The sequence below is a fragment of the Alligator mississippiensis genome, chromosome 9, assembly GCF_030867095.1.
Source record: "Alligator mississippiensis isolate rAllMis1 chromosome 9, rAllMis1, whole genome shotgun sequence".
NCBI lineage: Eukaryota > Metazoa > Chordata > Crocodylia > Alligatoridae > Alligator > Alligator mississippiensis.
This window is the reverse complement of record NC_081832.1, coordinates 26,456,678-26,484,597: the sequence shown is the minus strand read 5'-3', so window position 1 is coordinate 26,484,597 and position 27,920 is coordinate 26,456,678.

Here is a 27,920-nt window from a genome sequence, read left to right as displayed (position 1 = left end):
TTTCAGTGAGATCAGACATGAAGATGAAGGCCATGTGAGGAAGGAGGGGAGTGGCTATATGTTCTTTTGGAAAGGGAAACCTGCAAAAGACAGTCAAATACATGGCATTAGTTTTACCATTAAAAACCATGTTGTCAGCCAAACGAGCAAATTTCCTGCTGGCATTAATAAGCACCTCATGACTCTCCACCTCCAACTGACCAACAATCTGTTGCTACCATGATCAGCACGTATGCCCCAACAGTCAATAAAAGAAAGAATAGTTTTATGCTGACCCTGATGAAATCCTATCATTCCAAAAGAGGATAAGATCATCCTCCTTAGAGATTTCAATGCAAGAGTGGGCAAGACCAATTCCAATGGCATCCTCTTACTCAGTAAATGTGCAGAGCATGACCTTGTCATTACTAACACTATTTTCAGACAGCATGATGGTACAAAACAACATGGCAACACCCATGCTTGAAACCATGAAACCTCCTTGACCATGTCATCTTAGAGCATATGATCTACTCTGATCAAAACTAGTGATCAATAATACAACCTGTTTATCTTCTGGAAAAAAACCCCCAGTATTACATTATATTTCTTTCCTGTTACCCCACTAGCTTCTAACTGGGTTTTAAATGCACTTTTGAATCAGGTGACTAGATCTTTAGTTGGCATAAATCAACATAGTTCTGTTGAACTTAATGGAACTCTATTTATTTATCCCAGGTGAAGACCTAGTCTGCTATCTCCACAGAGGGAAATTCTTCTCAGATTTTGAGGGAACTACTCTTGGGCTGGGGGTGGAACTGAACTACATTCTTCTCCTAAGGAAGACAAGTTGCTTTGGTTAAATGCGATATCTTTTATTAGACCAACTAAATTGTTGAAAAAAAAAAATCTTTGCAAGCTTTTCGGCACAAACACCCTTCTTCAGGCACATGGAGAGTCTTCTGCTGAATTGTGTGCTGTCCTGGGTAGAATGGAAGTCTGGCAGCGAGGATCAGAGGGGTGGAAGACAGTAGGTGTGAGACAGAAAGCGGGGGAAGAAGGGGGAATGTTGAACTGGTGTTAGAAGAATGTAGCTGGTAAAATGTGGACAAGTTACCTGGGATTATCAGATGACAGGCAGGATATAATGTGCCATAAATCTGATGCCTATATTTAATCTATGATTTTTTTGTATCCAGTAGATTTATGAAGTAAAGTGCACAGGCTTGTCTATGAAACATGTTTTTTAAATGCTCTTTGAGGATTAGAATTGAGAGATTAGAGAAAGAGTGGTTATCTTGTGAAAAGTGTGCATCCACAGGTAATTGGGTATTCTTGTCTTTGATAGAAAATATGTAGGGGAAACCAAACAACTACTGCATACCAGAATGAACACACACCATGAATCTATCTGGGCATTTAGTGCACTGGATGAGATATATTACATTTGTGGAGGTGCAGGTGTAAGATCCAGGAATGGTGATGGTTCTGTTGTGGGGTGTAGTTATTGTAGAAGTGGTGGAGATGTGTTGGCAGGTTTTACATTTCTTGTTCCGGCATTGTCTGGATACATTCAGTATTCTTTGGACTATAAGAAGTTTGCTTCTGGTGATGAGAAGACTGGACAGTCACCTTGCTGGGGTCACCTATCCCCAGTTGTCTTTCCTGCCTATTGTAGAGGGGCTGGACCTGATGATCTTGCAAGGTCTCTTCCAGCCCCTAACAATCTATGATCTAAAAGATATTCATATTATGCATATTATGAGAGGAACCAATGACCGATAGACTGATCATTGCCTAGTGAGATAAATGGTGTCCATTTGGGTTGCGTTGAAACATTGAAAGTGATCCAAATCACTCTGCAGACAGTGCAACATCAAATGCTTTCAGACCTCTAGACACTGCAAAGCCCTAGAAACTCACCAATTTAGGATTGAAAATGATAACACTTGTGTTGAGGAAGATTGGCAAGCTCTAAAGGTTTGTACAGAATCAATTGGCTTTACCACCCAATGCCATCAGGACTGGTTTGATGGAAACAACAGAGATGATAGCCCTTCTTGATAGGAAGAGAAACACTTTCTGTGATTAGCAAAACCTTGCTATGTCCAACCAGAAGCTTAAAGCCGAAGTCCAGAGGAAGATTCAAGAAATCAAAAAAAAAAAAAATGGTGGGAAGAGAAGGTTAAAAAAAAAAAAAATCCAACACTTCGTTGACAAGCATGACATACAGAGTTTCTTCAGTTCAATCAAGGCTTTGTACAGACCAACCTCTTGCAAACTCACCCTGCTTAGATCTGAAGATAGATTAATTATCTTTGAGGAGTGTACTGCTATCAAAAACTGCAAGATCAATGCCCCTACAGCAAGGGAGGGATTGGGGCTGGGACTCAGGGAGTGGGGCTTCTGCCACTGTGTGCCACTGTTTGCCACAGGTGCTCTCTCCGGGAGCTACTCTTCCTGTGGTTCCTCCAGCAGTTCTTGCCGTTTGTCTGGGTTGGCATGGGAGCGGGCGTGTGCCCCCAGATCTGTATGGGGCAGGCTGGGCTGCACTCTGAATGGGCAATGGAAGGTGCTGGGAGTGGGGGCTATGCCCATCTAGGGTGGGGAGGCATGGGACAGTGCTGCTGTGCTACCTCAGACAAGCAGCGGACAACGGTGGAAGCATCTTCAGCCTCCCTGCGCCTCCCAGACAAGTCATTGTTTCATCCCAGCTGTGCAAGAAGTGGCAGGGCATGGAAGTGGATGTGTGCACCTGGATTGGGGTGGGGCTGGTGGCAGGGGTATGGGGAATTTTAGGGTGGTTGCAGGCCCCTCATAGCCCCCGCTCTACTGCAGTCTGGGGGGCAGGCGGACCCAGGGCTGTGCTCCATCTGCAGCTGGGGCTAGCTGCCCAAAGCACAAGCCTGGCTCCACCCACTCTGCAGAGCACTGCCCAGTAGCAGGCAGCTGGGACTAGCCTCCTGGAGTGCAGACCTGGCTTCACCTGTCCCGCAGAGCACAGCCCAGCAGCAGGGCCTTCCTGCCCAGAGCTCAGCCCTGGCTCCACCCACTGCGAGGAGTGCAGCCTGGTGCAGACAGCTGGGGCTAGCCTCCTGGAGCGCAGCCCAACCCAGCCCAGCCCACCCTGTGCAGATCCAGGGGTACACACCCACTCCCATGCCCTCAGGGACTGGCGGCAAGAGCCTCTGGAGGAGCCACTGGAAGAGCAACTCCTGGACTAGTGGCACATGGTGGTGCACATGGTGGGAGCCCCTTTCCCTGAGTCTCATGCCCCCCTGTTCCAGCTGGGCAGCTTGTCCCAGCCCCAACCCCAACCCTTCCCTTGCTGTGGGGGTGTTGATCTGCCACCCCATGCCCCTTCCATCCCCCCTCTGCCCACCACAACAGACTTACCAGGTGGAGGCAGCTGTGTCCAGTGTGGTTGATAACTGCTGCCTGTTTAATCTATGGCCACATTTCTGAATTGGCACCAAATCTCTCTGTATCAATTCAGAGGCTTCTGAATCACTTTGGACCTTTTAATGGATCTCCTAATTTGATTTGGATTCAGAGATTTGGCCCCTGACTTGAGCTGAAAATCCTCTGAATTGAATTGGCTAATGAAGCTTCGCACAGCCCTAAGAAACATCCTTCACATAAAAGAATCAAGAAATACTGGCAAACAATGGCTACATGTTTGGAAAATGAGTTTGGAGTGCAAAAAGAAAAAGGTCTAAATCATTGAATAATTTATTAATTCTACGAGGTCTAACAAGAATGACAGAACAGAGATTTGGATCCATGAGCTGTTGGGGCATTTCTAATTTTATATTGGTTGGTAAGATTAGAATTGACAACTTGAGTACATTTCAATTAAATTAATCTTATTAATTCCTTAATGACACAGTGGCATCCTAAGGTGTGCAACAATTGTGAGCAGAGAGGTAGTTAGCCATGTTAGTCTGACATCAGGCAGAAGGTGGGGTAGGTTTCCATTTTATGGATTAAGTAAGAGATGCCCCTCCTTCTAGACTCATGAGGGGTATTCCACTTACCAATCCACCCTTCATTCAAAAGATTTTGGCTCTAAGTCTGCTTCAAGTTTTAGCTATGGATCAGCCTGTTCTGCAGCCTCTGTAGAGCTTTTGGGGTTTTTTTATAAAGGAGTGTTGGGGGCGTGGCAGTTAAAAAGGTAGCTAATGAAGGGGCAGTTGCAGTTGTGTTGTTACAGCCACTTTGGGTTGCCGGGAGAGAGCACTGGATTTTTTACATTGAAGGTAAGCTATCCAGCCATGGTGGACTATGCTAAACCAACTAAGGCCCTGCAGAAACTAAGTAGGGAGCAACCAAGCCCCTCTGGAAATTGAATAGGGGGCATGAGACCCCAAGAATTGAATTCAGGACAGGCTGAGGCCCAGTAGACTAACTCAGAAGCAAACAGCCCTGCTAAGAATCAATATTAGGGAAAAAACCAGGCCAGAACAAGGTGGCCCAATGATGAGCAGGGAAGATTCATGCATCCAAGATTTCACTCTGGTACCCTGAGGGCAGTCTCTCAAATTCATGTTAACAAAAAGGCATGGCAGCTGAGGACAGGACCCTACCATGGGAAATGACCAGAGTGCAGAACAGACTTAGAGATGGACAGCTAAAAGGCAGATCCAGTTATACCATGGAAAAAATAAATAAACTGATTTGAAAATACATATTCAACTTGCCTTCATGTTTTTCTTTCCATAGCAGCAGTACTTGGCTTTAAGAAACTCTGTAAAAATTCTTACCTATTAGATACAAGAATCATTACTGCTGTAGCTTAATAACAAGCAAATTTCTTTGGCTATAGCTTATGCATGAATTCCAATGAAGTAAAACTGTATGAAAGGTTTTAGGTCTGTACTAATCAACATTTGAGATTATTCATTATAAAATATGAGACACTTGATGCAAAATATGTTAAAGGCACCATTTTAGTTAATTTTGCAGTCAGAGTAAGTGCAGTCATTTGGAACCATGTACATATTATTCCTTGTACATAAGAAAGAGAATAAATCCTGATGGGGGGGGAATTGTTACAGAATCTGAACCAGTATCCCTGTAACAGACTTTCACTGTTTCTCATACTGTGGCCCATTTAGGTTGCTGTAGCTATTTGCTGCCAACTTGCCTCAGGAGCTTCTGCAGAGATGACTAGGTCCTTTCCTACCACAGACTACTGTTAGCTGCTGGCTTGGTTTCAGAGCTTTTGGAGTAAGTTAGTCACACCCCTTCCTGCCTTGGGCTGCTGCTGTTGCTGCCCCCTGCCAAGCTCGGGTCCTCTACCCCACCTTGGGGAGAGGCCCACTGCACTCCATTGCACCCCAGCACCATACCCTAGCTTCTGCACACCTGTTCTGACATGCTGCCCAGCCTGCCACCAAGCCATGGTCAGGGGACAGCCTTGGGTGGAAGCCTGCACTGCCTGTGGGCCCCTCCCCCACCATCACTGCTGGAGCCTAAAGGTACCTTGCATGCCCTAGCTCCCTCGGCAGGCCAGCCCCAACCTTTACCTCCACTTTCACCAGAAGTACACCCTGAGTGGCCAAACTGGACAGCTTCTACCTTCACAGCTGCTGTTGCTGCTGCTGCCCCCTCTCAGAGGAGAGGGAGATTCCATGCTGCACCACTTTGCACCACCTGACACAACACTTGCACTGGATTACTCCCTAATTGACTGACTGCTCCTACCCTCCCCCATACCTACATCACTGCATCTGATCCTGGTTTGTCTTCCTGCCTACTGCTCTGCTGCTGAGCACCTGGCTGGAGGCCTGAGGGGCTTCTGGACAGATCTTTCACAAACAAAGCCCTTCCACCACTGCAGCCATTTTTTTCATCTGCCTCAGCAGTGTTTGTTGTGTGGCTGAGTAAGCTAACTCAAGTTTCCTCAGACCTTGTGTGTGTGTTTCCCTCCTCCCCCACATTCTCGAAGCATAGGTCTCATGTTTTTTTTCCTGTGGGGCTGTAGCTCAGTGAACTTCAGCCCCCTTCCTCCCTACCCCGCTTCTCCCCCACAACCCCAGCACACACACCACTACAACCCTTCCCCCACAACCCCTACTAGATTCACCAGCCTCATGGGATATTCTGTTTTACTTTATTGTCTTCCCTGCCCTCATGTGAAACAATGGCAGGACAAGAACCTTCTGAGGGGTCAGATACCCCCACAGAGCTTTCTGCAGCCCCCACAATGGGGGTGGATCCCAGCCAAGTCCCCAAGGGGATGCATGCCCCTGCAGCCTCCACCCTGAAGGCAAAGTCCAACCAGCCTCCTCTGGGGGGTGAAGAAGCCTGCAAACTCCACTGCAGGGGCAGGTGAGACTCCAGTAGAGAGCCAAAAGGGCCAGGGGGGTCTCCCCTGGCCAGGCCCCCTGGAGAGGTTTCTAAGCCCCCTCTCCCATCATTGGGGACCAAGGGAAATGGCAGTGGGAAGGGCTCCTATTCAGCCTCCTCCACAGCTGGGGGTGGGAAGGGCAAGTGCCCTGCCCCCAAGCCTAGACCACCAGTTCCTGAGGGGACCAGGTGCACTACACAGGCCAGTGCACCCACTCAGCCTGTCCCTGGTCCTAGCCTTGGCCACACTAATGTGTCTCTTCCAGGAGGGGGAACCACAGCTATGCACAGGCAGCTGCAGGGAGACCCAAAGCCAGGGGCCCTGGACACTCCATTGCTGGGCTTTCCAGCTTGGGGAGCAGAGCTCCCTTTCTGGCACTCACCCACAGGCATGGGGTGAAGTGCCAACTGACCAAGTGAGAGAACCTGCACTTTGAGACCTGGGTGTAGGCCATGGCTTGGGTAGTAGGGCCCCCCAAGATCATGGCAGCCTCCTGCTTTCAGGGCAAGGGGCTGTTTTTCCTTGCCTTGGAGGCTGCTGCACAAAAGGCGGTGGAGAGGGGGCTCATGGTGGAGGGCGAGTAAGTCTCCCTCGAGCCTCTAGAAGAGTTAGGGACCAGGGTGGTCCTCAGCTCCATCCCTCCCTATATCCCCAATTGGGCCCTGCTCCCCAGCTCCAAACCTAGGGGAGAGCCCAGTGGTGGCCCTTTCACTGAGGTGCTGAGACCCTGGCCTCCACCACATGCACTCTTTCTGTTGACAGGTCATGATCCAGCTGGTGGTGGGACCACAGCTGGAGGCTGAGGGGTGCCTGGTAATTCCTTATCAGTGGGCCCTAGTGAGGATTTTATTAACACTGGGGGATCTGAGGTGCTTCCAGTGCCATGCCCTGGGGCACTTGCATCATGAGTGGCTCATGGGCCAGGCTGGGAGGGCATCTGCAGGTCCCACTGACAAGAAGGGTGCCCCTACCTCTGGCACCCCATTCTCCTCAGGCCCCCCTGGCACCCCAGACACAACTATGATCCCCCCTGTGAGCTAAAGGGACCCCACCCCCAACCAAGTTTGGTGGAGTCTCCCAGGGAGGGCACCAGCAACCAGGGGGAGAGAGGGAGCAGGGCCCCCCTGCCCTTAGTCATGCCCCCTTCATGGTTGCCCCCCCAACCCTCACCTTCTCCTACTGGAGCCTGTCCACTTGAGGACCACCCCATGGCTGAGTGGGTGCAGGTCCCCTCTGGGCATAAAGGCAAGAGAAAGGCCTGGGTGCAGCTGGAGCTCTCTGATGTGGAGGATTCCTTTCCCCCTCCCAAGACCACCACCACATGGGGGGAAGGAGCATCCCAGCCTATGGGGGCCTCCCCAACTGTGCCTGACACCCCACCCCCCAGAAAGATCAAATGGGTGATCCCCATGGAGGAGGCTTCAGGGCTGCTAAATGGTCCTGAACAGGAGCCAATGGAAGAAGCCCCTCATTCTGCTGACCAGAGCCAACCCTCTGAAAACACAGGTGCAGGGGCTAAAGCCTCAGTCTACCCAAAGGAAGGCCCAGCAACATAGCCTCCTCCCTCTGATGATCTTTGGGATACTGAAGTCCTGGGGCTTTCCCTGGTGAGTCCTGAGGGAGGAGGTACCCTTTCCCAGGACCCCAAGGTAGACACCTAAGCTAACCCAGTGGCTGATGGGTCTCTTCTGTCCCCCTCCCAGAAAAAACCTCACATCCAGCCTGCCCCATTGTCCCACACCAGAGGGAGTCATGGTAGGATCCCCTAATCAACAGGCTGATCTTGTCAGGGAGCCTGCACAGACCCCCATAGGGCTTCAGCTCTACCTTACTATCTTGTGAAGCTGGAACACCAGGATCTATAGGTGGGCCTGCAGTTTCATAGATGTCCTCAATATGTATGGGAGGGTGCTATGTGAACCGGCAGGCCCCACACTGGGCATTGAGGTGTGTGTGGCCCCTGCCAAACTGTATACTCCACCCCCACCAGCCATGAGGTCATTTAAGATTGTGATCCTCAATGTCCATGGCTGCAGGAATGGTCTCTGGAGGTGCTTGGTGTTCTTCTTCCTTCAGGAGAGAGGGTAATTGTGGTATTCTTGCAGGAGACCCAGACAACTCCAGCCAATGAGCCTAGTTGGTGGCTGGAGTGTAGAGGCAGGGTCCTTTTAAGTCATCTCTCACCCACTTCGTGCGGGGTATCCACCCTGTTCTCCCCAGGCCTGCAGCCTGACGTTCTCCAGGACATTGAGGTGGTGCTGGGCCTCCTGCTGCACCTCCGGGTCCAGGTGCAAGGGCTGGTCCTGAACCTTCTGAATGTGTAAGCCCCTGCGGGGGACTCAGAATTGGTGGATTTCTTCCACCAGGGGGCCACATACATCAGCACCCTCAACCCTCACAAGAGCCTGGTCCTTGGTGGGGAATTTAACATCACCCTAGATGTGTGAGACTGGTCAGTCAGGGAGTAGAACCAGGCCACCATGGGTATCCTTGCGGAGATCCTGACTGACTACTCCTTGGTGGATGTCTGGTGTGCCTGTCACCCTACTGACCCCCCTGCCTTCATCTATGTGAGGGTGGGGGAGGAGCAGGCATGACACTCCCAGTTGGACTGGGTTATATCTCTTTGCTGAACTTTGCCCAGGCCCACTCCTCCAGAATCTGGCTGACCCCTTTCAGCGGTCACCACCTTGCCTGGGCCCAGGCCATGCTAGGGCCTGGGCATCCAGGGTCGGCTTACTGGCATTTCAATGCCAGTCTGCTGGAGGATGTGAGCTTCAGGGAGGCCTTCTGGGAGTTCAGGCTGGCCTGGTGGGAGCAACGGGCAGCTTTCCCCTCAGCTCAGAGAAGGTGGGATGTGGGGAAGGTGCGCATCTGGCTTTTTTGCTGCAGCTACACTTGGGGGCACACCCAGCAGAGGGAGGCGGTCTGGAAGCAGCTTGAGCAGGAAGTGCTAGAGCTGGAGGGGTGCCCAGCCACCAACCCAACCAATCCATCCCTCTGTGGAAAGTGTCAGGAGAGGAAGGAAGAGCTTCGTGCTCTAGACGACCACGGCACGCATGGTGCGTTTGTCCGCTCATGCATCCAGCTCCTTCAGGAGATCGACCATGGTACCTGCTTCCTCTATGCCAGGGGTGTCCAACCTTTTTGAATGTGGGCCCGGATCATGAACTGTTTATCACCCAGTGGGCTGGTGAGCCATATTCAAAGACCTTGCAGGAAGTGGTATCACATCTGGAAGTGATGTCACGTGACCTTTGACACCAATGAAGTTGCAGGAAGTGACAATGAAATGGGTCTGGAAATGGGGTTTAAAATCCAAAAAAAAAAAAAAATATAAAAGCAACAATGAAATAATACCAAACACTTGACTAGAATAAACACTTTCGCTTCTACTCACTTCTCAATGAATGAAAGAAGCATAACGCAAGTCGACAGATCAAATGTGGATAAGATATCAGCCAGAGTGGAAACTAATCAAAGCAACAAAATATGGGCATTTTTGAGAATAATCTTCAAGAAGATTTACTTTTATTGAATTAATAACTTGTTAGTAACACATCTTTAACAAGTAGTAACAAGTTAAACCCCCAATCCCCTACAAAGAGAAACAGAGGTGAACACAATCTGAACACCGGACAGTATATTTACAGAGATTTACCTGCTCCAACTTTATGTTGGAGCCCAGATCATTCATGCTCTATTCTTGAACATATTGTTCAGTCTTAAAAAAGCATACAGCACAGCTGCAGGGGGCTCAGCCACAGCTTTCCCTCCCTGGTGCAGCCCGGCCAGTCCATCCCGTGCCCTATCAAGTGGTGGCTTTCCCACGTGCTGCTGCACTTTCCCCCTACCTGTGACAGTTGGTTCCAACAGGCAGGAGACTTCACCACCACTTCTGCTGGCCAGTGCTGACCCAGCTGGGCTCCTCCCATCCCCAGCAGCACATGGGAAGCCAGCTTCAGCCACATGCTGCCCCGGATGGGATGGGCCCAGCTGTGTCAGCACCAGCCAGGAAAAGCAGCATGCAGCTAAAGCTGGCTTTGCATGTGCTGCTGGGGATGGGAGGAGGCCGGCCAGGTCAGCACCGGCCAGCAGAAGTGGCGGTGGAGCCATGTGCCACTCGGGACTGACCAGTGCAGGTAGGGGGAAAATGCAGCTGAGCCCCTGCTGCTCCAGCCAGGCTCATCTCATCCTGAGCAGCACATGGCTCTGACACTGCTTCTGTTGGCCGGTGCAGACCCAGCCGGGCTCCTCCCATCCCCAGCAGCACATGGGAAGCCAGCTCCAGCTGCATGCCACTTTTCCTGGCTGGTGCTGACCCGGCTGGGTCCATTCCATCTGGAGCAGCATGCGGATGAAGCCAGTTTCCCACAGGCTGCTGGGGACGGAGGAGCCCAGCCAGGTCTGCACTGGCCAGCAGAAGCAGCGGCAGAGCCATGTGCTGCTTGGGACTGGATGAGCCCGGCCAGAGTGGCAGGGGCTCAGCTGCATTTTCCCCCTACCTGCGCTGGTCAATCCCGAGCGGCACACAGCTCCGCCACTGCCTCTGTTGGGTGGTATTGACCTGGCTGGCCTCCTCCTATCCCCAGTAGCATGTGGGAAGCCAGCTTCAGCTGCATGCTGCTCCAAATGGGACAGACCCACCCGGGTCGGCACCAGCCAGCAGAGGCGACGGCGGAGCTGGGTGTTGCTCGGGACTAACCAGTGCAGGTAGGGGGAAAGTGCAGCTGATCCCCTGCTGCTCCGGCTGGGCTCATCTTGTCCCGAGAGGCACATGGCTACTCCTCTTCCCACATGCGTGGCGTCGGCAATGTCAAGCTGACACAGTATGTGTGGGAACCTTGTCCCTTCCCCAGAACTTCAGCAGCCATTAGGAAGCTGCTGAGGGGCTGGGAGAGGGACAAGGGGTGGGAACGAAACTAACCAGTGTTTTCTTTCGTTTCCCATCGCAGCACCTCAGGCCTCAGAAATGCCTTGGCAGGCCGTATGGCAGCCCGCAGGCCATATGTTGGACTAGCCTGCTCTATGCCCTGGAGAAGGGGGGGGGGGGGGGGCAAGAAGTACATCACTTGCCTTTTGGTTGGTGACGGCACCCCCCATGGATCCAGTGAGATGCAGCAGTGTGTGCAGGCCTTCTATGAAGAACTCTTCTCCCTGGATCCAACCAATGCCAAAGCCTGTCAGACCCTGTGAGAGGAACTCCTGCAGGTCAGCATGGGTGACTAGGACTAGCTAGAAGCTCCTCTCACTCTGGCTGACTTTTTGGCCAGCCTCCACCTGATGCCTGGCAACAAGGTGTTCGGCATCGACGGGCTGACTGTGGAGTTCTCCCAGGCTTCCTGGGACTTCCTCAGCCCAGATCTTGCTATGGTCTGGGCCAAATCCAAGGGAAGTGGGGAGCTCCCCATGTCATGCCAGAGGGACGTGCTGACCCTCCTGCTGAAGAAGGGGGATCCCCATGACCTGAGGAGCTGGAGTCCTGCATCCCTCCTCTGCACAGACTACAAGGTGGTAGTGAAGGCCATTTCACTGAGCCTGCAGTCCGTGCTGCCAGACATGGTCCATCTCAACCAGACATACACAGTTCCTGGACATTCCATCTTTGACAACCTGTACCTGGTTTGGGACCTCCAAGAGCTAGCATGCCAGGAAGGCCTGTCTTTCACCCTCCTATCTCTGGACCAGGAGAATGCATTTGACAGAGTGGATCACGGGTACCTCACAGGCATGCTGCAGGCCTTTGGCTACAGGCCCCACTTTGTGTGGGCTCTCCAGGTGCTGTACACCTCTGCAGAGTGTTTGGTCAAGCTAAACTGTACCCTGATGGAGCCCATCTCATTCAGGAGAGGGGTGCATCAAGGCTGTCCACTGTCAGGTCAGCTGTAGACCTTGGCCCTGGAGCCCTTCCTCATTCTCCTGTGGAAGTGGGTGGTGGGGTTGATGCTCCGGGAGCTGGTGTTGCAGCTGGTCCTGTCAGCGTATGCTGACAATGTACTCCTCACAGTCCAGGACTCAGGTGACCTGGTACAAGTGGAGGCCTGCCATGCATTGTACTTGGAGGCCTCCTCTGCCTAAGTCAACTGGGTCAAGAGCTTTGGCCTGGTGGTGGGTGATGGGTGGCAGGTAGGCTCACTCCCACCTGCGATCCATGGGATCTGCTGGAGCGCAGGCTCGCTGCTCTACTTGGGGCTCTACCTGTCCCCCACAAACCCCTCCCCACCAGAGAACCAGAGGCAACGGTGGTGGAGTGGCTCCAGGCATGGGCAGCACTCCTGAGATGTCCCTCCCTGCGTGGAAGAGTGCTGGTGCTGAATGAGCTGATCCTGTCCATGTTTTGGCACTGCTTACACACCCTGCCTTTGCCCCCTGAGGCCCTGGTGGGACTGCAGAGATGGTTGCTAGAGGTTTTCTGGCCAGTACAGCACTGGGTCACCACAGAGGTCCTCAGCCTCCCCTTGCAGAAGGGCAGCCAGGTCCTGGTTTGCCTACGCAGCCAAGTCTTGGCTTTCTGCTTTCAGGCCCTGTCACATAACAGTGACGGTTATATGGTGTCAGTAGCCAAGCAACATGGGGCCACCTGGGGTGCACTTTCCTCCACCACTTCTGGGGACTCTGATATGACTGGTGTTAGACCCCAATTCCATGCAGCACCCAACGACTAGGGAAATGATGATTCAGTTGCCCATGGATCTTGTTACTCATTAGCCAGAGCAAGCAGGGAGCAAACGCCAGCACACATTGCTTGCAACATCTTTATTCAGAATGGAGAGAGCTTCAGACAAAGGTCCCTCACAGACACACAGCCTGTGAAACCAGGGGAGCAGCCCTGAACAACAGTTTTTTTTTTCCCCACTTTTATACACTTTGGTTTATGCTCATTACCATTCATCCCACCTATCTCCCTCCTTTTGTTCCACCCATTTCTCCTCCCATCTGAAGCTCTACTCTGTATACTGTTTGCTTCATTAGCATGGAATTGCCTATGCATTTTACCCATTTACATGTTTTTTTGCTATGAGTGCATGTCTAAGACTTTGGCAGACAAGGTTCCTTGGGTGAATTTGATATCTTTTATTAGACCAACCCAAATAGTTGGAGAATATTTATTAAGCAAGCTTTTGGGTTCAAAAACCCTTCGTCAGGCTAAGGAAGTTTCAGCAGTTGGTGTGTGCTCTTCCTGGATGGAATGAAAAGTAAACAAGCCAGGGACTGGGCTGGGCTGGGGAGTCAGTTGCCAGGCAGATGGCTGTTGAGTTTGGCTTCTTTCTTTTTCATGTTGTACAGTTTCCATTTCAGACAGCTGAATTTGATATCTTCCATGTTGCAGGGGTTTAGGTTGTAGCCGTGTTGGTCTATGGACTTTGACTTCTCTTCTTCGGTCAATGTGTGGACTTTGATCAAAACTTGGAAACTTCTGGAGGCTTCTTCACCATTCACTCTTTTGCAATATGTTCATATCAGATTCTGTTACCAACGATGTGTTGTTTTCTCACATTCCAGTCTGTTTTTCTGTCTCACATTGGACCATCTCTGTTCTTCAGGTCCCTGTATCTCATCTTGTTGCTTCCTATAGTGGCTTCACAGCACATAGACTTATACAGACTCGCTGCTTTTTCTTAGAAAATGGTTGACACAGTTAAGATGGTTATTAGCATAAGCAAATGGATGGCTTAGCATAAGCATTCATAAGCAAAATCTGTTTGCCTAAGAACCTGGCAATATACTTTTGATATATCATTCGGACTTATGGTCAGCAGCTTCGCTAGGCCACAGTTTGTGCCTTTATTCAGCTGCAAATTCAGTGCTCCCTAAGATCTAAATATTGTCACCCTAACAACTGGCAGCTCCTCAGCCTATGGGGCTTCTCCCTGCAGGGGCTGCCAGATTTCTACCAGGACCTCCTCCAGGCTAGTCTCCACCTCCAGGTCACCTGCAACAGTCACCCAGGGTGCTGACATGCTCATCAAGCCCCTCCTCTGGAAACCCCAGCTGGAGGAGCCGACAGCAAAGGCACCCCAGTTGCAACAGATGTTGATCCTGGCTCATGTCACCCATATTGGAGACCTCCTGGACTATGATAGGTGGAAGTGGGTGGACCCCACTGCACTGCCCCAGTGCATGGGTTGACCCACGACCTGTGCAACCTGCCATTTGGTCCAGGAGGTGAAATCTCCCCAACCTCCCAATGTCCTTGCTTTTGTTCACCAGGTTATGCACAGGATCAGTCCCTACATGCCCCCTGTGTCCTCCATCCCACCAGAGTTTGTCGTGGGGCCAGTGCTTCACCAAGCTTCACAGCACTCCCCGCTCCAACACCTGACCCAGCTGAAGGACACCAGGCCGATCCACTTTTCCACCAACCATCACTGCCACCTCTACATGCTCATGTGCTCCACTGTCCATCATGCCACCTCCGTATCCCATCCAGACACCAAGTGGCAGGACCTGCTCAGTGAGGGCATGCCTGGGGCACCCCAGTGGGTGAGTCTGTAATCCACCCTCATCCAATGAGCCACTGGGGACCTCAGTTGGTGGCTCCCCCATGCAGTCATCACCATGGGCATGCACGTGGTGAGCTTCATGGACACCCCAGTCTTCTGCCCCTTCTGTAGGCAGAGGGAGATGCTGGCACACATGACTCTCAAGTGTGCCAGGCTACAGCCCCTCCACCTCCACCTCCAGAACCTCCTCTTGAGGTTCTGGTTGAATTTCACCCCCCACCTTTTGGTTTTCGGTCACCCCATCCATGGCCCCACCAAGTCCTGGGACCTCCTGGTCAACCTCCTCCTGGCCCTGGCCAAGCGGGCCCTGTACTTGGCCAGGAAGGAGGCTTTGGCTAGGAAGGTTCCCAGAGACTGTGGGGCCACTTTCCTCCCACTTGTCCATGCATGTTTCCAGGTAGAGCACCAGTGGGCGGCATCCACCAGCTCTTTGGATACCTTCGAGGACTGGTGGGTGTGGCCTGGGGGGCTCTGCTCGGTGTCCCCCTCCAGAAAACTTCTTTTCACATTTTGAATCTATGACCCTCACATCACTCCTGTCCTTTTCTTCCTTAGTTGTCCCACCAAAACATCCCTCCCCCCCAAAATTATTAATTGTATCTCTCAAACTCTGGCCCCACACAGTGGGGGCTATTAATTAATTAGGTGGGCCTTGAGGGCCATGATCTCTGGAAGATACAAATAGACAGGAGCTTCTGGGGCCCAGCCAATTGGGATCTCAGGACACTAGCCTCTTGTGTCAGCTAGGTTGGTGAAGCAGCATCCTAAATTCATTTTTTAAAATACCCCAAAATCCATATTCTTACACCATTAGAAAAAAAAAAACACAGAAAGGGGGATTGATCAGATGGGCAATAATTTATTATTATATTTACAATGTTAAAGAAATTTGAAAGCCTACCAGTGACTCTAGCATCATAATAAAATAAATCCTAAATATCTATATGTTTTAATGTTTGCTTTGGGTTTCCTTATCACATGGTGGATGTATGATGGGGGTGTGTGGGGGGTTATGGAGTTTGCAGGAGGAGGTAGGAAGGGGGTGGAGGGATGTGGGTGGCTGTGGAGGGATGTGAGTCACTGTGTGGGTAGGTGTGGGGAGACTGTGGGTGTTGGGGCTTCTTAGGAGGGGTGGATTCCCTGCACGAAAGCTGTGTGCCCCCAGTGGCTGGTGGGGTATGGCGGCACTGGCGGTGGTGGGAACATGGCAGCAGAGGTAAGCAGGGAGCTCCTGCAGACACCACCAGTGCTGTTAGCAGCTGGGGGAGGGGTGGCAAGTGGCAACCACCTGCAGACACCACCAGCAGCAACCGCCTCTGGAGGCTGGAGATGAGCGGGAGAACAAGCAGGAGGCTGGAGAGAATAGGAGAATGAGCAGGAGGTTTGTTCCCCCCACCCCTACCTGTGTTGGTTCCCCCAGGTCCCTGTTCTTTCCCCTGCTGCTGATTCATTCCCCACACCCTCCTTGCTGTCCCCAGCCCCATGGCTCCTTTCCCTGCTTGTCACCAGCCTCCCAAGGCTGGAGATGAGCAGGGGAATGAGAAGGGGGCTGGCAACAAGCCCCTGGAGATGAGCTGGAGACATTCCCCTGCTCTCTCCAGCCTTCTGCTCATTCTCTGCTACTGCTGGTGAGTGTGTGGGGCTGGAAGAACCAGCAGGGAGCTAGGAGAAGTAATGGGGGGGTGGGGGCAATGAATGGGGAGTGGGGAGAGTGAGACAGGAGCTAGGGGAATGAACTGGGAGTGGGGAGAACAGACGGGGGGTGGGAGAAAGAACAGGAAGTTGGGGAACGTCCCCTCCTGCGTCCTTCAGCCCCCAACCCCCTACTTACTTGGCAGAAGCTGGGTCCAGGTTCCTGCAGCTTGCACCGCTGCCTGCCTGGCATGGGCAGACAGCATGGTTCAGGACTGAGGAAAGGGCTAATCACAGAGATGCTCTGGCAGCATCTGGCAGAACGTTTTTTTTCTTCCCACACATGCCTCTTGCAGCATCTCAAAGGGATTTGAGACGGTGCAAGAGGCATGTGCTGGCTTGTCTGGACACACCCATTGTGTGCAATAGGATTATCTCCTTCTGTGCCTGAAGGATTGCTCCCTTGAGGAATGACCACCCTTCCTGGACTCCCATCTCACCAATGCTCTTGATCTTCAGTGCCTCACTAACTAATCTCCTGAGCTCATTGAAGTTAGCTTTTCTGAAGTCTAGCACTTCTGCCCTGTTGTTTACTTTTCCCACCATACACCAGATAGTGAATTGAATCAATTGATGGTCACTATCCCTTAGGTTACCTCCACTAGGTCATCCCCTGTAGCTAGCACCAAGTCCAGAAAGGTATTTCCTCTAGTGTGACTGTATACCTCCTGCATTAGGTGGAGGTCCTGTATGCAGGTTAAGAACCTTTGTGAGCAGTTAGAGCTGTCTGACTGCTCCTCCTAGCATATGTCAGGGTAGTTTAGGTCACCCATGACAACCATGTCCCTTGACCATATGGCCTCTGAGAGCTGCCTTGAGAATTCCAGGTCTAGCTCATCCTCCTGGTGTGGCAGTCTGCAGACCTCCCCACTACAAAATCCCTTTCCTCCTGACCCCCTTGTATTCTAACCCGCATTACCTCAATTTGCCACTCCTCTGATCCCATCTGGATTATAGAAGATGTGTATTGCTCCTTAATATAGAGCACAACATCCCTTCCCCCCTCCTTTTTTACCCACTCTATCATGTCTGTACAACCTATAACCCTTAATGCTTACTGCCCAATCATGAGTAGGGTCCCACCAGGCTGAAGTTATTGCTTGGAAGCAGGAGTGCAAGTTCCTCCTGCTTGTTCCCCATGCTCCTGGCATTAGTGTAAAGACATTTAAGGCCCGCAATGGATGCCCTTGGTACCACTCCCCCACCACTGATGCCTATCAGGCCCCTTAGTACTTACCTGGGCTGCTCCAGCACATGGCTTGTGGCTCACTGATTCTAGGTTCTCCTTGTCCTCTGCATCCCCATCCCCCAACAAGCCTAGTTTAAAGCCCTATGTACCTTTATTTCTATTATGAAAATATTTCACTGGCTCTCAGAGTCTGACAATAAAGAATTCAGAATACTGTAACCACCATCCCAGAAAACAGTCCCTAATGTGATATTACAGTTAGAAGAAGAGTGAAGTGCTTCCCCCAAAGCAAGATATTTGAATAATCTTGGAATGAATCCCTCTCAAGCTTCTTTTGGACATTGGGGTTGTTTGTTTGTTTATTTATTCATTTTCTATTTATTTTCCTTACATCCCACATGAAAGGTGGTTGCTTCTCAAGTCTCTTCCCAGTGCTTAAATGTCTCCCAAGGCATCTGAGTAATGTGTAAGCTGTATCAGGTACCTCTGAGAGCCAGCACAAATGGCAACCATGCAGTTGGGGCTGCTCACTGCTGCCTGGGATTTTTCTGCAGAAGGCCTTAGCTTTGAGGTGGAAATAAAGGAATATCCAGATGTAACCATGTTCATGCAGACCAGAAGCCTGTCAGTAGATCTGGACATGTTACAAGGGTGGGTGGATGAGAACAGGATGAGTTTCGATACTGACAAGTGCAAGGTATTGCACCTGGGGAGGAAGAACCAGTAGCATACCTACAGGCTGGGGAACTCCCTTCTCATCAGCACAGAGGCACAAAAGGATCATGGAGTCATTATTGACTCCAAGATGAATATGGACCAACAATGTGGGGATACGGCCAGGAAGGCTAACCACACCTTACCATGCATCCACAGATGCATCACAAGCAGGTCCAAGGAGGTGATCCTCCCTCTCTATGTGACATTGGTCAGGCTGCAGTTGGAGTACTGCATCCAGCTCTGGGCACCGCCATGGCAGGGGGTCGGACTTGATGATCTGCTCAGGTCCCTTCCGACCCTACCCTACCAACTATGAAACTTCAGGAGGGATGTGGCCAGCATAGAGAGGGCCCAAAGGAGGGCCACTCGCATGATCGGGGGCAGCAAGGCAGGCCCTACGAGGGGAGGCTATGGGACCTGAACCTGTTCAGACCTCACAAGAGAAGGCTGAGAGGGGATCTGGTGGCCGTCTATAAACTGGCCAAGGCAGACCAGCAGGCAGTGAGAGAGTCCCTGTTTACCCGAGCACTACTGGGAATAACAAGGAATAAAGGCCATAAATTGATAGAATAGATTCAGGCTAAATATCAGGAGGCACTACTTTACAGTCAGGGTGGCTAGGATCTGGAACCAACTTCCAAGGGAAGTGGTGCTCACTTCTACCCTGGGTGTCTTCAAAAGGAGGCTATATAGACACCTAGCCAGGGTCATTTGACCCCAGCATTCTTTCCTGCCCGTGGCAGGGATGTGAATTTGATGATCTGCTCGAGTCCCTTCCGACCCTACCAACTATGAAACTAAGTAAAGCATGGGCAATTCTGACTGCTTCAGAGGAGTCTGAAGCAGACCCCTACCCCAATGACTTCTTTACACCTTTTTTTTAAGATTAGTTGAATAGACAGCAGTGGGAAAACTTCTGTCCCACTGGGGACAGTGGCAAGAGGGTCCCTGCACTTCCAAGGTAGGATCCATTTCTCTCACCAATTCTTCTTTTAGCTTGCTGTTCTCTTAGGACTGTATAGGTTCCCCTGTAGCAAAACCCCTAGTTTTTCTTTTTTTTTTTATTATTTTAAAATGCATTCCCTCCCCTTCCCCAACCATTTCTGACTTCTCTCTTCTTCTCTATTCCCTATAGATAAGTATAAGTGAGCTCAAACTTAGGATAAGCTTTAAACATTTTTATTTTGCTAGCAAGTTTTTGATTTTGGATATCCATTGTTTTATATTGTATAATTATTAGTTTTGTACTAATTTTTACTGTTGTATATTGTATTATTATCATTTTCATATTGATTTTTATTGTTTCATATGTATGGTTTAGGCCTGTGTTTGCAAGTGCACCAAAGCCATGTCAAGTTTCCATTTTATATGTCAAGCCTCCATCTTGTGTCCTCTGCCTGGGCACCCCACATTGCAATAATATGATTGATTGTACCCCTCCCATGTAAACTGGCTCCTCGATGAATGAGAATGATTGAAAGACAATGGTAGCAGGCCTCTACTGAATGGCCTGTAATGACTAGGCCATCACCTCGCATTGATTCACTCAGGAACCACGGACCTCACCCAGGAACAGAGATAAGACCAACATATGAAAAACAAAAGACCCTGCAGAACCAGCAACTCTACTATTGTACCCCACCATTACAGACACCCCAAACTGCACATCCCTGCATGGAGCACACATGCTCAGTACATCTGGGGCTGACCCTTGCCTGGCATGTCTCCTGTCACTAGGGTCACACAGTCTGCCCCTAGAACAAGGGGCAGTGAAGACAGACCCAGTGGGAATACCATTTCCATCCAGACCAGACCAGCTTCACGTCATCTATCCACCCCAGAGGCCCTGCCAGCAACCCCCTCTGGACAATACCGAGCTGAAGGAGACCCCGACTGGCCATCGAGGATCAACTTCCAGCCTGGGATAGGTATATATTACCTGCACACCTCCTCCTACAATTTGGACTCTCTCTTTCTCTCTCTCCTCCTGGACTTCAGCCCTTGCACCAAGCCTCTCTAACCCCTGCTGCCACTGTGTGTGCATGTGCGTGTGAACCAATTTGGCATTGTGTCACCATCTACCCTGTTCAATAAAACCACTGTCATTTGCAACCCCAAGTTGGGTCATGTTTTACTGAATCCCAGTCCCTTCCTCATCTTAAATTCCAGCCTCATGCTCTCTCTCTCAATTCCAGCACCCACCCCTCTCCACTAGTTTCCTGATCTCCTCTCAATTCCTACTACCTTTTCCCTGTGACTTTCTGCTACCTTTCTCTGCTTTCCCACTGCCCCTGCTGCCTTTCAGTGTCTCCTGCTGCTTTTTCTGTGATTTTCTGCTGCCCCCTGCTTTGCATGCTCCTACTGCCTTTTCCCTGTGACTTTCTGCTTCCTTTCTCTGCTTTCCTGCTGACCCTGACACCTTTCAGTCTCTCCTGCTGCTTTTTCTGTGATTTTCTGCTGTCTGTCTTTCTGTTTTCAGGCTTCCCCCAGCCCCCTGCAGCTTCCCAGCTCCTGCGGTTTTCTCCAGCAGCCTTTCTCCAGCTCCCAGCACCTACTGCTGCTCCCTGCAACTTCTCTAGTTGCCCCAGAGCCATCCTCTGGCTCCCCCACACCCAGAGCCCCTCTTTAACACCCACACTTTCCCTTAGTCCCACTTTCCCTCTCCAGCACCTACCTTTTCAGCTCCCCCGTAGCTCTGACTCCAGTCCCAGACTCTGTGCCGGCATGCTTCCCTGTTCTGCAGGCTTTGGGCATTGTCTTTTAATCAATTAAGATCAATTAACCTAAAGTTACCCCTGAGCCTCAGTTCTTCTGCCCAGGCCCCTGTAGTCTACCGGTTCTAATCCTGGTCCTGGTAACTTTAACTTCTACTTTCTTACCTTATCCTTTCCCCAGGTATCCCAAGTTCACCAAGCACATGCATACATACACATCACAACACCCAATTTAGGAACTCACCTGTATGTGTAGGTGGGTGGTATGTGTGAATTAATGAATACACACACACACACACACACACACACACACACACACACACATAGATAGATATCAGTGTGTGTGTGTGGGGTGGGGGTATATAAATTAGTAATCCACGTATGTGTATTGTATGTGCAGGTGTTGGTAACTGGTAACTGATTCTGTCTAAATTTCGTGTGTGTGTAGTGTATATGGGATTAAACTGGTGATAGGTGTTTATAAACCTAGACTTATCATTTTGAATGTGTGTGTATCTGAGCTGCTAGTGTGAGTGTGAGTGACCCCTCAGGGCAACACCCGTCGTGGATGCCCTGTGGGCCAGCTTCAAAAGGAGAGTGGTCTGGGTAATTCCTGGCTTATGGCTTCGTAGTTAGAGCACTCTGCTGGGACATGGGAAACGGAAGCTGAAACTCCATCTGGGAAAAGAGAGTCTGGGCACCTGGATCTCCCATTCACTGGACAAATTCCCTAACCATCAGACTACTGGACTAAAAGACACTGTTGTAAGGACCCTCTCCAGCTCTGTGAAACAGTCACTGACTTGGGGGCAATTAACCAGGGTTATTTGTGTACTCAGGTGATTGCATTCCATTGCAGAGCATACATTAACATAAAGGAGCTTTTTAGTATTCTCAGATGGGAAGTGTGAGCTATGCAGGTGGAAATAGAATCTAAAATCTGTATAAAAGTGCCAAAAATGACACTTATTTGACTACATAAATGGCTCAAGCATGTAATTGTGACATGATTTGGCCCCTAGAGTGCAGGATTCCTAAGCTAAGGTGAGGCAGCCAACTTCGTCCCCTTTGCAAGAGTAGCTACTTGGCTAGAACAAGCATCAGCCTGTCCAACAAAATATCTAACTCCCTCCCTCCACATCAAACTTACTCATTTCAGAACCACTGTTTTAGCTATGCTGTGCAATGATGTGTGCTCAGTCATTCCACATTCCATAGCTGCTTCATTACTGAAGAGCCATATCCAGGTTTATAAATGAGAACAGATTGTCTAGAGAATATTTCAGAAAAGGGGAATTGTGAGTAGTAGTGAGGAGGCAGGTTGGGCCAGAGAGCACCAAGCAGACTGGGAATAGGCTCCTCTGGGGGTAAAGGCATATTGAACAAGGAGGATGTGCCAGGGTTTCCAGCTAGCCACATGGAACTCCTACAGATGTGCAGGGAGCCTGCTCCAACAGGCTGGAAATTCAGCACATCAGAGTCTGCTAGAGCATGAAAATTGACGTGCTCCAGAAGCCTTTTCATCACATGTATCAGCATCCCTGTGTCCCTGCACCAAACAAAGGGAGGTGGAATGCTTTGAAATAAAGCATTCCACCTCCCTTTGTTTGCAAAGCACTTTCTTGAGGAGGTAATTAAACAATTAACAGATTTCCTGGGGAAGCTACACTAGTATCACCTTGAGGAACTAAGGTTACATAGGGCTTCTCTTCACTATGGTGTTGGCATAATTCCTTTTGAGTTAAGCTAGCTCAAAGTAGTGTGTTCACAGTACCAAATGCTATGCGAATGAAACAGAATAGCTGGGTTAGGGTACTTAGTGGGTGCATCTACACAAGTGGCTTTACTTTGCAGTAGTGTAGTTTACTATGTAGTAAGGGTGTGTGTTTACATGTACACATGCTTACTGCACAGTAAACCTTGCTAATTGCGAATTAATTTGCTACTTGCAAATACAAATGGGAATGCAAATCTATTCCCAGGAAGATGGCCAGCAGGGGGCAGGAAATTGCTCTTTGCCCCTGGGAGTTGCTCGCTATCGGGGTAGGGGAGTAGGTCCCCTCTGCCCTGGCAGCAGGAAGCTCCAAGCTCCCCACTTCACTATCGTGATCAAGGAACAGGGGGCTGGGAGGTCCTTATTTCCCAGTGCCAGCTACATGACACCAGGGCTGGTGCTGAGAGATCCTTATCTGCTGGTGGAAGCTGGGGAGCCTGTTCTATGCGCAGCTTCATCACCATGGTGCTGGATGGGGAACAAGCTGGGGAGCCTGTTATCTTCTCAGTTCTGTGATCATGAAGCTAGGCAGGGAACAGGCTGAGGAACCCGTTTCCTTGTCAGCTTCATGATCAAGGAGGTAGATGGGGAGCAGGCTCTCTAGCGCTCACACTGCAATTGTGGAGCAGGGGCTGGGAACTGTCCTGTTCAGTGACAGGTCCCAGCCCCATGCCCCAATTGGGTGATTGAGGCTTGGGGTGGGAGTTTCAGGGTTGGGTTAGGTCCCAACCCCCTGCCCCAATTCACCAGTGAGGCAGCTAGTAGCAAGCTAGCTGCCCCACTGGCAGACTGGGGCAGGGGCATGGGACCTGCCCCTCCCCTACAACTCTGTTTAAGTCCCCTGTCCCTGATTGGGGAGCTGGGGCCAAGAGCTCCCTGCTGGTGGAATAGGAGGACATTGTCCATGCCCTGGCAGCAGGCAGCCCCCAGGGACAAGGTGCAATGTCCCAGCCCTAGCCAGAAGAGAGCTGTCTTTTGGCTCAATGATCCCTGTCAGCCCCTCTGTAAACACCAAGGGGGAATCTAGAGCTCTCTCATGGAGGTGCTAGAGGCCCACTGCAGGGCCTCAGGAAGCAGAAATTGTATGCTGCCATTAGCAGCAAATCTGTTCCCGCTTCCCTGCATATGTAGACACCTGCCTGGGAGCATTTACTTGCAAGTAGTTTACTCACAAGTAAACTGCTCCACCATCAAATCCATGCGTAGACACACCCAGTTTAGTGTAGCTGAGTCCTCACTTTATTATTATTTCAAGTATAAGCTTCTGTCAAACTTCTGTCCAGGTCCCATGACTAGCCAGCTAGCTCAAGCTTACAGTACTATTTAGCTTAAGATGGAGATTTCTCTATATACATGTGAGTTAGATACAACACTGAAAGTATACTTGGGATTAAAATTGTTGTGAAGACACCTGACACAATGTTAGACCCTCGGGACAGAATCCTATGTTAAATTACACACTAAACGGCAGTTATCCAGCTGTATAACTGCTCTGAGCATGCTCAATAGGAATTCACACCAGTTAGGCAGGTATGTGGTGCTATATACACTTGCCCAGAAAAATCCTGAAATTCTAGCTGGGCAAAGTCCCAGGAAAGGAGGGCCCACCCAATAGCCTAATGGTTCAGCCACTTGGTAAGGGAACAGGAAGTCTAGGTTCTAGGTATCCCTCATCCTGAGGTGGCTTGAACCTACATCTCTTTCTTTTCAGTTTAGCACTGTAACTACTAGGCCACAGGTTTGTCCCCTCTCCAGCCTGCCCTTTGAAACTGGTTCACTGGGCACCTGAGAGAGGCAGATGTGTGGAGCTAGAAGGAAGAGAAGCTAGGGGGTGTGAGACTTAGTGGACTAGTGGGTATGTCTACACATGTGCTTTAATGTGCAGTAGCCTATTCTACTGCACATTAAAGCATCACATCAAAAACAATGCTAATATGCTAGTGTGCAGTGGAATTAGTCTACTGTGCATTAAACATCACTAAAAAGGCAAATTTTTGCTATTGCAAATTAGGGCAGCCCAATGCACCTTTATGTAGTACCTCATATTAGAGGGTGGCTTTACACGTCCTCTGGGAGTGGGGGCTCTGAGAGCCACGTTAATTAAAGTGCCCAGCATCTTGCGTATTAGCATCCCCATGTTTCAAAATGGTGGCAGGGATGTGTTAAACGAGCTTTAGATATAGTGCCCTACCGCCATTTTGAAGCACAGGGACACTGATACACAAGATGTGGAAGGCTGCTGAAGTTCAGTAATTGCCACGCTCCACCAGATTTGTTTAATCAAGTATGCTGTGATGCTTTGGAATTACAGCATGTTGGAGCAGCCTCCCTGCTCATGTATAGGTAGCCAAAAGGTACAAAACTTACTGCGTGCCTTAATGAACACATAGACATGGCCAGTGACATGGGCATTATTCTGTGTTCTAGCCAAGGCCCATCTTCACAAAATTCCTCAATGCTCTATATCCATTTTATCTACTGAATAATAAACTCAAGGTGCAGCAAGTAAACTTCAAGAGGAGGGATGGACAAGGCAATGGGTAATGCCTAATATGGGGTCTGCTTGTAGGTTCATTATGCTGAGAAGAAAGACAGATTCAACCCCTCTTAATGGTAGGGGCCTAAAACCTGCACCTCTTCCTGGGTAAATAACTAACTACTAGGCCATTGGGCTAAAACATGGGTGAGTCCCATCTCTTTCCCTCCCCCTTCCCCTGCTGCTCATTCTTCATCATTACCTCACTTCTGGTGGGCAGGGAATTCTGGTTTGCCCTCTCATGAAACAGAATCTGAACATGTAAATAAGTGCCAAAAGCTGCAGCTATATGGCAAAGTAACTACCATTTAGGCATGGAAAGTGAAGATTTATTGGGACCCTGGGCAAACAGATAATTGGAGAACCCCCACATCCCATTATAAGCATGAATGTATACAAATAATTAATAAACAGTCCCGTTAAATGTTTACATGGTGCATTAATAAATAAAGTACAACACACAACGTTGAAATTAACTACTCGATTTTGTTACACACAAAACTGAATGAAACCACTGTCTTTGGACAATGACTCAGATGCATGGGATCACCATAAATGTATAGTAACATGAAAGGAATGATGTTTTAGTTTAGTAGTCATGTAGACTCTTGTTTGACTATTTTTCAATACACATTTTACATTATATCTACATTACAATAAACTATTACAAGAAAAATACAGGCCATACGGATAGCCTTGAGTACCATTAGTAATTCTTGCAATTAATATGAAGCACTAGGCATATATAATACATTTTATTTTTTTATCATTCTTGAAACATTAAACATGTGCTAAACTTTATATACTGTAAATCTCTCTTTTATATATCCATTACACCTATGTTTTAATGCTACCATCGCATAATTATGTAACCAAAATGTGAAAGAACAAACATAACATTTCATGAAAATGTGTCTTACCTTTTAAATGATCACGTTTGCAAATCCCTTGGGGGAGACGGCCCTTGGCCAAGATTCTGGTAACTGTCTCCATCCTGTCATGGCACCATGGATGTGTGGTCAGCTCTGGTTTGGGCCCCAGCAGAGGTGCCAGGCAGGACCTGCCAGCAGCTCCTTTCACCCCTGCAGCTGCTTGGGCAGCTATGGCCTAAGGGAAGGATTCACTGTGGTGAAGCTAGGCTTTGCTTTCCTTGGAAAGCTGGGTCCTGCGAGCAGAGCCATGGATAGGGTTCAGCTGAGGCCTGCACTGGGGCCATGGAAGCCCAGCTCTGCACCAAACAAGCCTCTACCTATCCAGCAGAGACTGGTCCTGCTCCACTGTTCCCATCCAGCATCAGCTCCCTGGACAATATCCCTGCTCATCTCCCATAGTGTTAGAGATTTTCCCAGGGGAGCCCCGATTGGCAGGGGCTCCTGGGCCCATGCATTAATCCACCCCTGATGATAGCCGCCATTTAAAATGAATTATAGATTGTGCTTAATGTCTAGTGCCTGAGACTGCACACATAGAAGGGACAATTTTCTCCTGATCTGGCCACAGAAAGTAGTTTATAGGTGTGACCAAACAAGTGCATAGCTGCAAATAGCTTAAAAATGGCCAATTGGGTGAAAATTCCACCCCTCATTGGATGAGGTATCAGATCAAAATGTTTCAAAATGTCACAGCTTCAGTAACATCTGTCTGAGCTGCCTGCCAGCCTGTTGCTGTTTTCAGAGTGGGAGAGAGCGGAAGGGAAGGGAGCAGAGGGAGTTCAGTCTGTGTTTTTTTCAGCCCCCCTTGGAAGGTGGGGAGGGTGTATTGGAGGTTCCCTGAGGTAGGGAGGCTCCAATTCACCCACCCCACCCTTTAGCACATGCTGGGGAGCCCCAAGAATGAGCTCCCTCTGCTGCCTTTCCCCACTTCCATTCTGAAAACAGTGGGCACTGACAGAGAGCCCTGGCCATTGCTATTGGAACCTGAACGCAAGCTCCCAGTCACAGCTAGATTCCCCTCCCCCCAGGAACCAACAGTGAACTTGTTTTGTCTGGGATAATATAACTTAGACTGCTTTGCAAAAATCATTCTGAATTACAGCTGGGAGCTGCACTTCTGTCTGCACTCCATGTGGCCATGATCTACCCCTGACTATATACCTGAGCACAGCTCATTCATAAAAGTAATAGCAATTGACACCTCAAAAATTAGTTACTAACAGTCTTTTCCAGTAAGAAGTTAAATGCTTCTGTACGTAACATTGCTGTAACTGATGGAGTAATTCTGAATATATATTGGTGTAGTCGGGAGCAAAATGCAGCTCTTAACAGGAGCTGGGGGCAAAGGGAGTGATGTGTGATGCTGGTCAAATAACTTACAATGCATATTTTTTACTCATTATTTCCTTTGTGAAGTGTCTGAGAACAACTGTAATTTCTTTCAAATACATTAATTAATGACATAAATCAGTGGGGTGTTTAATATAGTTATGAACTAAGGTAAACAGCAAATAAAAAATAACGATTGCAA